Source organism: Apodemus sylvaticus, chromosome 1 (genome assembly GCF_947179515.1).
Source record: "Apodemus sylvaticus chromosome 1, mApoSyl1.1, whole genome shotgun sequence".
Lineage (NCBI taxonomy): Eukaryota > Metazoa > Chordata > Mammalia > Rodentia > Muridae > Apodemus > Apodemus sylvaticus.
In genome coordinates, this window is record NC_067472.1 from 163,166,835 (window position 1) to 163,179,831 (window position 12,997).

The window sequence follows — 12,997 nt, forward strand, 5'->3', positions numbered from 1 at the left end:
TTGGCTAATATCCACTTATCAGTGAGTGAATACCATGAGTGTTCTTTTGTGACTGGGCTGGCTCACTCAGGATGATAGTCTCCAGTTCCATTCATTTGTTTAAAAATTTCATGAATTCATTATTTTTAATAGCTGAATAGTACTCCTTTATATATATATATATATATATATATATATATATATATATCACAATTTCTGTATTTATTCCTCCACTGAGGGACATCAGGCCTCTTTCGAGTTTCTGACTATTATTAATAGGGCTTCTATGAACCTAGTGGAGCATGTGTCCTCATGAAATGCACGATAATCCTCTGGGTATATGCCCAGGAGTGGTATTGCTGGGTCCTCCAGTAGTATTATGACTAGTTTTCTGAGGAACCACCAGACTGCTTTACTGAGTGGTTGGATTTTATTTTCTTAAACCACTTGTAATCTCATCAGAAGTGGAGTAGTCTTGCTCTTTCTCCACCATCTGTGAATAACCTGCCATCTCCTGAATTATAGAGGTGAGATCTCAGGGTTGTTTTGATTTTCATTTCCCTCATGACTAAGGATCGTGAACATTTCTTTAGGTGCTTTTCAGGCATTTGATATTCCTCAGGTGAGAAATTTTTCTTTAGCTCTATGCCCCATTTTTAAATGGGGTTATCCTATACTCTGGAATCTAACTTCATGTATTCTTTGTATATATTGGATATAGGCCCTCTGTCAGATGTAGGATTGGTGAAGAACTTCCTTATTTTCAGACCTTAAGGAAATCATTATATAATCAAATTGATTACTACTGTCAGGAAAAAGGATCCATGGACAAATGTATTTAGTATAAAAATAAAAACAGGGAACATATTTTCAAACAATTGTTGGTTAAATACATTAACTCTTTACTGATGATAAAAGGGCAATTATCTTCAGTTTGGAAAGGGTCTGGTAGAGCTGAAAAGGGACGAATTGTTTACCTGAGAAAATGGTTTGGAATGGTGTCATTAGGCCATTAAAAATGTCATATATATGTATCTGTTTAAGTGTACTTATATATAAATAATTAGATTATATATATAAATATTTGCAGTACTTTCATTAGTTAAAATAAAGGTCAAGACAGTTTTATAAATGCCATTGAGATGAAATATTTTTCTTCAATTTTCTTTCCACAAAATGTGGATTAAAAATAATTGAATGTGAATTTAAATATAATTGAATGAACATATAATATATGCATATATGAAAAATAAAATTTATTTCTCAAACCAATATGCTGAGGACTACTGAAAAACTAAGAGTCTGAGATTTATGTGTGAGCACATATTTGTAAATGAATCTATACATTAAAGTAAAGAAGTATATGATCCTTTATTGAGGCACAAATAAACTAGCATAGATGATCTGATTTTATCATACTTGGACTTGAATTCACAATTGATATCTCAGAAACATTATCGATATTGAATGGCAGGCCTAAAAGTATTTTTTTGGATATTTTCTTTATTTATCTTTCAAATGTTTTCCCCGTTCCAGGTCTCCCCCATACCATCCCCACTGCCCTTGACTTTAGGAGGTGCACCCCAACCAATCCATTCCCATTCTCCCACCCTGCCATTCCCTTACACTAGAAAATGGAACATTCTCATGTCTGAGAACCTTTCCTCCCATTGATGATCAGCATAAGATTCTTCCCTTTACTGGTCCCATGAAAATTCTCACAGCCCTTGTCTCTTGATTTTGGATTATCTTTTGGATTGTGATTGTCTCTTCTTGAAAGCTGTCTGGATAGTTGCCACCTAGATGTCTCTTTCCGTGACTTTTTGCAATAGCATAGTCTTCTCTGCGCCTTCTTGTGAAGGGTGAATTTCTGATATTGAGGTAGGTAAACGTCTCTCTAGAGAAAAGAATTCTCAGTTGGCAGATGGTCTAAGCTGCACATCCATTGCATACCATTTGGTACTTGTCAAACCACTCAAGGAATATCCTCTCCCATCCCTGGTAGTGTTCATTCTCAAATGAGTCTGTAAAACTGTCAGTCTGCCCACATTACACTTTGATGTTATGCATAAGGGGATGTAACGTCCCTAATTATAGGAAAACAATCACCCCCTTTTTCACCTTGAGGTAATTTGCTTTTAGTGGGAGACAGTCCCCTAAATGTTTGAGGCGATCTAGACTCTGAGTGGTATGGACTATATAGAGGTGACCTTGACCTAGATCTTTGGTATCCATGAGTTCTGGACGGTGAACAGTAATTGATGCTCTCTTCTACCCCCCTCCTGGGGTATTGGGGTGACCTTGAAGAGGAGCTAGAATGTGAGAATCTGAAGGACCTAGAGCAAGAAGTTGAGCCTGTTGAGGCAGACCTTGACTTCGTGTACATGTGTGAACTTCTTAAATATGATGACCCTTTATAGTGTGATTTAGATTCTTCCTTTAGTAGTCCTTGCACTCTATAAGATTCTTCTCTGGACAAAGAAGGTGCCTGTTTTGTAGGGACCATATTTGAATGGGGAGTCTGTACCTCTTTTGTATTGGCAGGAGCTGGGGGAAACGCTGGACGAGGCACACTGTATCCTGCTCGTGGAGGCTGACCAGGAGGAAACTGAAGAGAAAACTTTAGGTGAGGTACACCTGGAGGAAGAGGTAGTGTCTGTGGAGGAGGCAGGTACAAAGGAGCTTGTGGAACAGGCAAAAAGCCTGGGGTTGCTGGTAGTGATGGGCCTTGAGTCCTCTGTGATCTTTCACTGTTATGTTTCCTTTGGATTATTTGTCGGTAAAAGCTTCTTTCTCCTCTTCTAATTTGCTGTGGTGGAGAAACCTAAGCTTGTGGGAATGTTCCCAACCTGGTCGACCAAGACCTGAACCAGCCTTTCTTCTTACTGTTCCAGATGAAAGGACTAGCACATGGCAAAGCTTTTCTTCCATAATAGCAGTTGAAGAGGCACCTTTGGAATGCCCTGATGTAAGTGCAGGAGCCTGTAATGATTTACTATCAGAATCCAGAAGGGGTCCATCGAATTTTTCTGAATGGACTGATGTTGATACTATTGCAGTTATATCAGGTACTGGAGCCAGGGGAGAAGATGTATTTCCAGGCACAGAAGGAGCCAAGGAAGATGGATTTGAAGTTAATGAAGATATGGAGCTAGTTGGGTGAGCTGAGGAAGATGTCACTGGAATCAGAGGATCGTGCTGTCCTGATATGGGAAACCTCAACCAGCATGTAATAAGGAAGAAATGGAAAATCTTTTGGAATGTAAATAAAGAATATAATAGATAGAGAGATAGATAGATAGATAGATAGAGAGAGAGAGAGATAGAGAGATAGAGAGATAGAGAGATAGAGAGATAGAGAGATAGAGAGATAGATAGATAGATAGATAGATAGATAGATAGATAGATAGATAGATAGATAGATAGATAGATAGATAAAGGAATTTCAAGCCCTGATCCATAGACTTCGTGCTGCCCTTGAGAGAATCTAATCAAAGGAGGAATTTGTGTCTCTGGGAAACAGCCATTCAAAAGGATGTGCTGGAGCTCTTCTTATTTCCTCAGAGACATTGTTTACTGGATTTACTGACACACTGAGGAGTAAGCATTAAAGTATTCCAGAAATATCCTCTTCATAGACATATGTTTTTAACCCTTTTGGTTTTGTGGCCTCAAACTCACAGAGATCTGCCTGCCTCTGCTTTCTGGTGCTGGGATTAAAGGCTGGTGCCTCTAGTGATGTTGAAATCAGACAACATTGTGTAAGACCTGGTTCCCACTTTCACCACGTAAGTACTGTGTATGGAACTACGATTGTCATGGTTAGCAGCAAGGGCGAATACAATGCCCTAGTTTTGAATTCCCTTAGTATCTATATTTTATGCTTTATATCAGATAAGGGTGACCTTAATTTTTAGATTTTTAGAAAAAATCCTGAAGTGAGGGCTTTCATTGAATTCCTTCCACTGTTAGATTACTTATTTAGTTTGCAAGAAATTCTGTATGATACAACTGTTCCCTTGATACATCCCACATGTTAACAATTATAAGGAATTCAAAGCAGGAATTCAGTGCAAGATAAAGAGTTGTATATGAGGTAGCAAACTCTAGAGTAACAGACTCTTTCTCCTTCTCTCTCTCTCTCTCTCTCTCTCTCTCTCTCTCTCTCTCTTTCCTTTCTCTCTCATATAAAGGCAAAACATATTTTTAATCTATATATTGTACTTACATACTTGGGATTTATTATATCCAGAGACATCTGATTCTGAATAGAATGTTCAAGTGTCCAAAGTTGCTCAGTCCAGAAGGTTCAGTGTCTCAGCTGGTCTTCAGTAGACACTGGAATCCCAACAAAACAGGCTCTATTGTCAGAGAAGAAGTCCAGATGCCATCAAGTCAAGAGCAGAGGGCAAATGTTTCCTCCTTCCATGTCCTATCTATTTAAATTGACAGAAGAGGTTGTGACCAAAACAAAGGGTGTGACCTCTTACCGTAAGGTTCAGATTAAGAGGGCAGAAATATCACTCAGTAGTTAGGATCACTTGGATGCTCTTACAGAAGACCTGGCTTCAATTCCCAGCAACCACATGGCAGCTCTCAACGACCTATAACTCCAATTTCAGAGGAATCTGACACTCTCACTACAGACATTGATACAGGCAAAAACCCAATGCAAATGAAATAAATAAGATGAAAATTTCCAAAAAAAATCTAGAATAGAAGTATATCTTCCTCCTTTAAATTAGGTAGAAAAACCACTCTCCGGTATGCTCTCCATTTTTGAATTTTAGTTCATTCAGTGGAGATGTAATCAAGTTGATAACCAAGAATAGCCATTACAGACATCCTATGTCTGCCTGAACTATATAGAGAAGTTGAGTCTAGCCTGCTTCATGAGACTCTCATAGGAGCAAAGGAAAGATAGAAAGCTTGGCCTACTGAAAGCTAAAGTCTTAAGTAGACCCTACATTAAAACAGGAGAGTTAGTTAGGAAATACAAGGGACAGGAAAAGAGAATAGGCTCCTCCTTGTTCTCTTGATTTGTTTCTCTTGCCCAGCAGCTGATATCCAGGGTTTCAGGATAGTCATCCAGGCCTGGGTATGGCCCTCACACATTCCTGTGGCCCTTAGACAAACTCCTTCCTATAAGCCTTCTCTCTCAGGTCATCTTGATTTCCTGCTCATTGAATAAACTCTCTAACTTTGCTGCTCTCTGATTTACAGTATTCTACTCTGTGCTGGACCTCCTTGAACCCTGGGACTGGGATACAGCTCAGCTGTAAGCAGCATGCTTGCCCCTCTTCCTAGAGTCTCATGTGCTTCCAAGAACCCACTTGGCAGCTCATAAATGTAGAATGTAATTCAAATCCCCAAGAAGGGTCAGCAGCCTCCATGAATGGAAGTGAAAGGAACTAGATGTTGTTCAGTCCCACAAGACAAGGAGGCAAAGAAGAGGGTCTCAACTTACTTTCTTTTGATTAAAATTCCCATACATCTATGGTCTTAATTCTTATTTTATCTTTCAGCTACACTTTTTGGTTAGTATTTTTTTAATTTTCAATTTGAAGTATTATTTTCATTTTTACATTGTTGTTGGTGTTTAGTTTTATTTTATTGTGAACAACATTCATGTGTACTTTTATCAGAATTGCTCATAAACTCATTAAGACCTACATGGGATCTTAAAGTGCCTCTGAGATAGGATGGTATCCTGTTATCAAGTGTGGCAGTGCACCTATGTAGCAGTAAGACTGTTATTGAGTATGTCATTCAGGTCTTCTCTATCTTGTGTTTGACCAGCTGATTTCTTTTTTGCAGAAAGCTGTTTTAAAATTGTGATTTTCTTGACATGGTTTTATCTTTGCCTATTGGTATATCATGCATTTTGTGTGTTAGAAATAAATTAAATATCTATATTTCTTGAAGGGAGCTCCTAATTGTTTTAGAATTAATCTAAATGAAGATCTTTGCCATAGGAAAGTTGTTGAATTTCTTAGGCCTTGCTTTTTGTTTGTACACTTTAATGATTTTCCCTATGGGATAAAGTGCCTCAAGCAGTATAGGCTGGTCTTCAATTTGCTATTTAGCTGAGGATAGTCCTGAATTTCTGATCCTTCTGTGTCTGCTCTCATGCAGCTATATGAAATCACCCTGGTAGCTAGTCCAGCCTGAGTCTGATGTGAAATCAACCTCACATCTATAGTGTTGCCCTCATTTCCATTGTATACATTTGGCCTTCCTTTAAAAATGATTTATCTTTTTCCTGAATTGATTTTAGCTCTCATACATAAATGCACTCAAACCTTCCTTGACAATTACTTTGAAAAGAGTTTTCTGCACATCCTCTCCAACAGGTGCCTTCACCTGTTGTTTTGCTCTTAGCCAATCTGATTGGTGTAAGGTTGAATCTCAAGGTTGTTTTGATTTGCATTTCTCTGATCAATTAAGGACTTTGAACATTTCTTTCTCTGCTTTTCAACTATTTGAGATTCCTCAGTGGTGAAATCTGGGTTTAGTTTTGTACCCTATTTGTAACTGAGATGTTAAATGCTTTGGTGATTGGTTTCTTGAGTTCTTTACATACATTGAATATTAGTTTTCTAATGGATGTGAGTTTACTGAAGATATTTTTCCCAATCTGTGTATTGCTGCTGTTACCATAAAAAAAAAAGTAGTACCAAACATACAGTCCACAGAAGACAAAAGGGTGAATAATTTGAAGTGCACAAGTGAGAACACCTCAGTCCCACATGGAAGAAAGAAGACAGGAATCACATTTGGGGTTGGAATAAAAGAACCTGGGAGATAAAATGAACTAATGTGGCTGAGGATGGGTGGAGGGGGAAGGGGAATGGGAGAGACAGAGAGGGGAGCATGATCTATTAGTGAGTGAATGAAAAGGACTTCAACTCTGAGGGCCAACAGAAAACAATGAAACAGGAAACCTCAGGAAGTAGGAGAATGATGGGGACCTCCATAATTCAACAGAAACTTAGGAGGTTAGAGACATATAATAGGGGCCCTTAGGTGAAAGGCCCACATTAGGAAGAGGGAATTTTTAGAGCACAACTCCATCAGGAAGATATGGCATCAAATGAGAGAGAGCTGGGCTATACTGCAGTTAAATCTCTGACCCATAAGTGTTTCTGTCATAAAGAATTACAGGCATGGAAATGGAGAGGATTCTGAGGAGAAGAAGTTCCAACAACAGGTCCAATGTCAAATCCAGGTTAAGGGAGGTTCCAAGGCCTGACACTATTACTCAGAATAAGGAGCAGTCACAAAAAGGGACCTTTCCTGTCTGCCCTCCAAAAAATCAAACAAGCAGCTACAAATGTCAGATTCAGATATTTGCCCCCAACCAATGGACAGAAGCTGCTGAACCATGTTGTTGAATTAGAGAAGGCTGAAATAAACTGAAGAGAATGGCAATCCTGTAGGAGGACCAGCACACTCAATCTGGATCTTTAAGTGCAGTGGCCCAGAAAACAGGCTGCATACACTAGTTGACATGAGACCCTCAACTCACATGCAGTAGAGAACTGCCCAGTTGGTGTTTATTTAGAGATAATGTACCTAACCCTACATAGACTGGAAGCCCTGTAGAGTTTAGAGGACAGGTGTGGAGGGGGTGGAGGGGGGGCTTTGGAGGAGGTATAGAATGTGGAAGAGTCAGAGGATGAACTGTAAGGAGAATAAAGTAAGAGTGTAAAGAAATACATGTATTAATTAATAAAAAGGAAAAAAATGCAATGAATCTGGTAATGTTGCTATTAGTGCATACTATTATTTGTTTGTTTGTGTTTGGAGACAGGATTTCTCTGTATAGATCTGGCTTTCCTGGAAATCACTCTGAAGACCGCGCTGGCCATCCAACTCACAAATACCCCTGACTCAGCTTCCCAAGTTCTAGGATTAAAGGCCTGTGACACCAACACCTTCCTACTGCTACATTTTCTTATGCATATGTTTCCAAAAGGACCAAGGTCATTTCTATGTTTTTGTTGTTGTTGTTTATTTCTTCTTTTTTATTTGTTTGTTTTGATTTGTTGTTGTTTCCTAGGAATCTCCAATATGTTCTCTTTACTTGCTAAAGTAATTGACATTCTGACAATGTAAATGTAAACGTGTTGACTGATATTTCAATCCTTTTTTTCCCTCTCTACATCCTTTGTTTACATTCCAAATGATTTCCCTTTCCTAGGTTCTCTCCTCCCCATAAATCCCATAAGCCCTCTTCCCTCTGCCTATTCCCCAATCAGCCCTCTCCCACTTCTCGGTTTTGGTAATCCTTCCCCCAAATTGTTGCATCAAACCTTTCCAAGACCAGGGTCCTTTCCTTCCTTCTGCTTGGGAATCAATTGATATGTTGTGTCTTGGGGATTTGAGCTTCTGGGCTAATATCCACTTATCAGTGATTGCATTCGATGTATGTTCTTTTGTGATTGGGTTACCTCTCTTAGGATGATATCCTCCAGTTCCAAACATTTGCCTAAGATTTTCATGAATTCATTGTTTTGTTGGGTTTTTTTATTATGATTTTTATTTGATATATTTTTATTTACATTTCAAATGATTTCCCCTTTCCTAGACCCCCACTCCCTGAAAGTCCCATCAGCCCCATTCCTTCCCCTGTTTTCCCACCCAACCCTTCCCACTTTCATGTTCTTGTTTTGTCCTATACTGCTTCACTGAGTCCTTCCAGAACAAGGGGCCACTCCTCCGTTTTTCTTGTACCTCATTTGATGTGTGGATTATGTTTGGGTATTCCAGTTTTCTAGGATAACACCCACTTATTAGTGAGTGCATACCATGATTCATCTTTTGATTTTGGGTTACCTCACTTAGTATGATTTTCTCCAGCTCCATCCATTTGCCTCAAAATTTCATGAACTCATTGTTTCTAATGGCTGATTAGTACTCCATTGTGTATATATACCACATTTTTTGCATCCACTCTTCTGTTGAGGGATATCTGGGTTCTTTCCAGGTTCTGGCAATTATAAATAGGGCTGCTATGAACATAGTGGAACATGTATCCTTATTACGTGCTGGGGAATCTTTTGGGTATATGCCCAGGAGTGGTATAGCAGGAGCTTCTGGAAGTGAGGTGCCCATTTTACAGAGGAACCGCCAGACTGATATACAGAGTGGTTGTTCCAATTTTCAACCCCACCAGCAGTGGAGGAGTGTTACTCTTTCTCCACATCCTTGCCAACATCTGCGGTCTCCTGAATTTTTAAACATAGTCATTCTGACTGGTGTAAGGTGAAATCTCAGGGTTGTTTTGATTTGCATTTCCCTAATGACTAATGAAGTTGTGCATCTTTTAAGATGCTTCTCCGCCATCCGAAGTTCTTCAGGTGAAAATGCTTTGTTTAACTCTGTACTCCATTTTTGAATCGGGTTATTTGGTTTTCTGGAGTCTAACATCTTGAGTTCTTTATATATATTGGATATTAACCCTCTATCTGATGTAGGGGTGGTGAAGATCTTTTCCCAATTTGATTGCCGATTTGCCCTTTGATGGTGTCCTTTGCCTTACAGAAACTTTGTACTTTTATGAGGTCCCATTTGTCAATTCTTGATATTAGAGCATAAGCTAATGGTGTTCTGTTCAGGAACTTTTCCCCTATACTGATGTCCTCAAGGGTCTTCCCCAGTTTCTTTTCTATTAGCTTCAGAGTGTCTGGCTTTATGTGAAGGTCCTTGATCCATTTGGAGTTGAGCTTAGTACAAGGAGACAAGGATGGAATAATTCCCATTCTTCTACATGCTGACCTCCAGTTGAACCACCACCATTTGTTGAAAAGGCTATCTTTTTTCCATTGGATGTTTTCAGCCCCTTTGTCGAGGATCAAGTGCCCATAGGTGTGTGGGTTCATTTCTGGATCTTCAATCCTGTTCCATTGATCCGCCTGCCTGTCACTGTACCAATAACATGCAGGTTTTAACACTATTGCTCTGTAGTATTGCTTGAGGTCAGGGATACTGATACCCCCAGAATTTCTTTTATTATTGAGAATAGTTTTAGCTATCCTGGGTTTTTTGTTATTCCAGATGAATTTGAGGATTGCTCTTTCTAACTCTGTGAAGAATTGAGTTGGGATTTTGATGGGTATTGCATTGAATCTGTATATTGCTTTTGGCAAAATGATCATTTTAACTATGTTAATCCTGCCGATCCATGAGCATGGGAGGTTTTTCCATTTTTTGAGGTCTTCTTCCTTTTCCTTCTTCATAGTCTTGAAGTTCTTGTCATACAGATCTTTCACATGTTTGGTAAGAGTCACCCCAATGTACTTCATACGGTTTGTGCTATTGTGAAGGGGGTCATTTCCCTAACTTCTTTCTTATCCTGCTTATCCTTTGAGTATAGGAAAGCTACTGATTTGCTTGGGTTGATTTTATAACCTGCCACTTTGCTGAAGTTGTTTATCAGCTGTAGGAGTTCTCTAATGGAGTTTTTTGGGTCCCTTGGGTAGACTATCATATCATCTGCAAATAATGATAGTTTGACTTCTTCCTTTCCAATTTGTATCCCTTTGACCTCCTTATGTTGTCTAGTTGCCTAGCTAGTACATCAAGTGCAATATTGAAAAGATAAGGAGAAAGGGGGCAGCCCTGTCTAGTCCCTGATTTTAGTGGGATTGCTTCAAGTTTCTCTCCATTTAGTTTTATGCTGGCTACCGGTTTGCTGTATATTGCTTTTACTATGCTTAGGTATGGGCCTTGAATTCCTGTTCTTTCCAAGACTTTAAGCATGAAAGGATGCTGAATTTTGTCAAATGTTTTTTCAGCATCCAATGAAATGACCATGTGGTTTTTTTCTTTGAGTTTGTTTATGTAGTGGATTGCATTGATGGATTTCTCTATATTGAACCAACCCTGAATCCCTGGGATAAAGCCTACTTGATCATGGTGGATGATCATTTTGATGTGTTCTTGGATTCTACTGGCAAGAATTTTATTGAGTATATCTGCATCGATGTTCATAAGTGAAATTAGACTGAAGTTATCTTTCTTTGTTGGATCGTTGTGTGGTTTTAGTATCAGCGTAATTGTCGCTTCGTAGAAGGAATTGGGTAGTGTTCCTTCTGTTTCTATTTTGTGGAATAGTTTGAAGAGTATTGGTGTTAGGTCTTCTTTGAAGGTCTGATAGAATTCTGCACAGAAACCATCTGGTCCTGTGCTTATTTTGGTTGGAAGACTTTCTATGACCCTTTCTATTTCTTTAGGGGTTATGGGACTGTTTAGATGATCTATTTGGTCTTGATTTAATTTTGGTATTTGGTATCTGTCAAAGAAATTGTCAGTTTCCTCCAGATTCTCCAGTTGTGCTGAGTATAGGCTTTTGTAGTAGGATCTGATGATTTTTTGGATTTCCTCAGTTTCTGTTGTAATATCTCCCTTTTCATTTCTAATTTTGTTAATTTGGATACTTTCTCTGTGCCCTTTGGTCAGTCTAGCTAAGGGTTTATCTATCTTGTTGATTTTCTCAAAGAACCAGCTCCTGGAATCATTGATTCTTTGTATGGTTCTCTTTGTTTCCACTTGATTGATTTCAGCCCTGAGTTTGATGATTTCCTGTCTTCTACTCCTCCTGGGTGAAATAGCTTCTTTTTGTTCCAGGGCTTTTAGGTGTATCGTTAAGTTGCTAGTGTATGCTCTCTCCATTTTCTTTTTGGAGGCACAGTTTTATAAATGAGTCTCTGATTTCTTTCTTTATTTCTTCTTTGGCCAAGGTGCCATTGAGTAGAGTATTGTTCAGCCTCCATGTATATGTGGGCTATCTATTGTTTTTGATGCTATTGAAAACCACTGTTATACCATAGTGATCTGATAGGAGGCATGGGATTAGTTCAATAATCTTGTATTTGTTGAGGTTTGTCTTGTGACCAATTATATGGTCGATTTTGGAGAAGGTACCATGAGGTGCTGAGAAAAAGGTATATTCTTTTGCTTTAGGGTGAAATATTCTATAAATATCAGTCAAATCCAATTGGTCCAAAGCTTCAATTAGTTTTACTGTGTCCCTGTTTAGTTTCTGTTTTCCTGATTGATCCATTGAGGAGAGTGGAGTGTTGAAGTCGCCCACAATTATTGTTTTATGTGAAATGTGTGCTTTGAGCTTAAGTAAAGTTTCTTTTACGAATGGGGGATGCCCTTGCATTTGGCGAATATATGTTCAGAATTGAAAGTTCTTCTTGGTGGATTTTTCCTTTGGCCAACAAGAAGTGTCCCTCAGTGTCTCTTTTGATGACTTTAGATTGAAAGTCAATTTTATCTGATATTAGAATGGCTACTCCGGCTCATTTCCCAAGACCATTTGCTTGTAAAATTGTCTTCCAGCCTTTTACTCTAAGGTAGTTTTTGTCTTTGACATTTAGGTGTGTTTCCTGTATGCAGCAAAATGTAGGGTCCTGTTTCCTTATCCAGTCTGGTAGTCTATGTCTTTTTATTGGGGAATTGAGTCCATTGGTGTTAAGAGATATTAAGGAATAGTGACTGTGACTTCCTGTCATTTTTGATGTTATTTTTATATTTGAGTGGTTATCTTCTTTTGGTTTTGATGAAGGAAGGTTACTATCTTGCTTTTTCCAGGGTGTAGTTTCCCTCCTTGTATTGGAGTTTTCCTCCTATTATTCTTTGCAGAGCTGGGTTTGTGGAAAGAGGTTGTGTAAATTTGGTTTTGTCGTGGAATGTCTTGGTTTCTCCATCTATTGTGATTGAGAGTTTTGCTGGGTATAGTAGTTTTGGCTGGCATTTGTGTTCTCTTAGAGTCTGCATGAGATTTGCCCAGGATCTTCTAACTTTCATGGTCTCTGGTGAGAAGTCTGGTGTGATTCTGATAGGTCTTCCTTTATATGTTACTTGGCCTTTTTCTCTTACTGCCTTTAATATTCTTTTTTTGTTTAGTGCATTTGGGGTTTTAATTATTATGTGGCAAGAGGTATTTCTGCTCAGATTCAGTCTGTTTGGAGGTCTGTAGGCTTCTTGAATATTCATAAGTATCTCT

At 38.7% G+C, this 12,997-nt stretch overlaps 1 pseudogene; it reads right to left on the reverse strand.

The window, feature by feature from the left end:
* Positions 1 to 1,624: 1,624 nt before the first annotated feature.
* On the reverse strand, positions 1,625 to 3,799 carry LOC127689930 (E3 ubiquitin-protein ligase RBBP6-like; annotated as a pseudogene).
* Between the last annotated feature and the right edge of the window lie 9,198 nt (positions 3,800 to 12,997).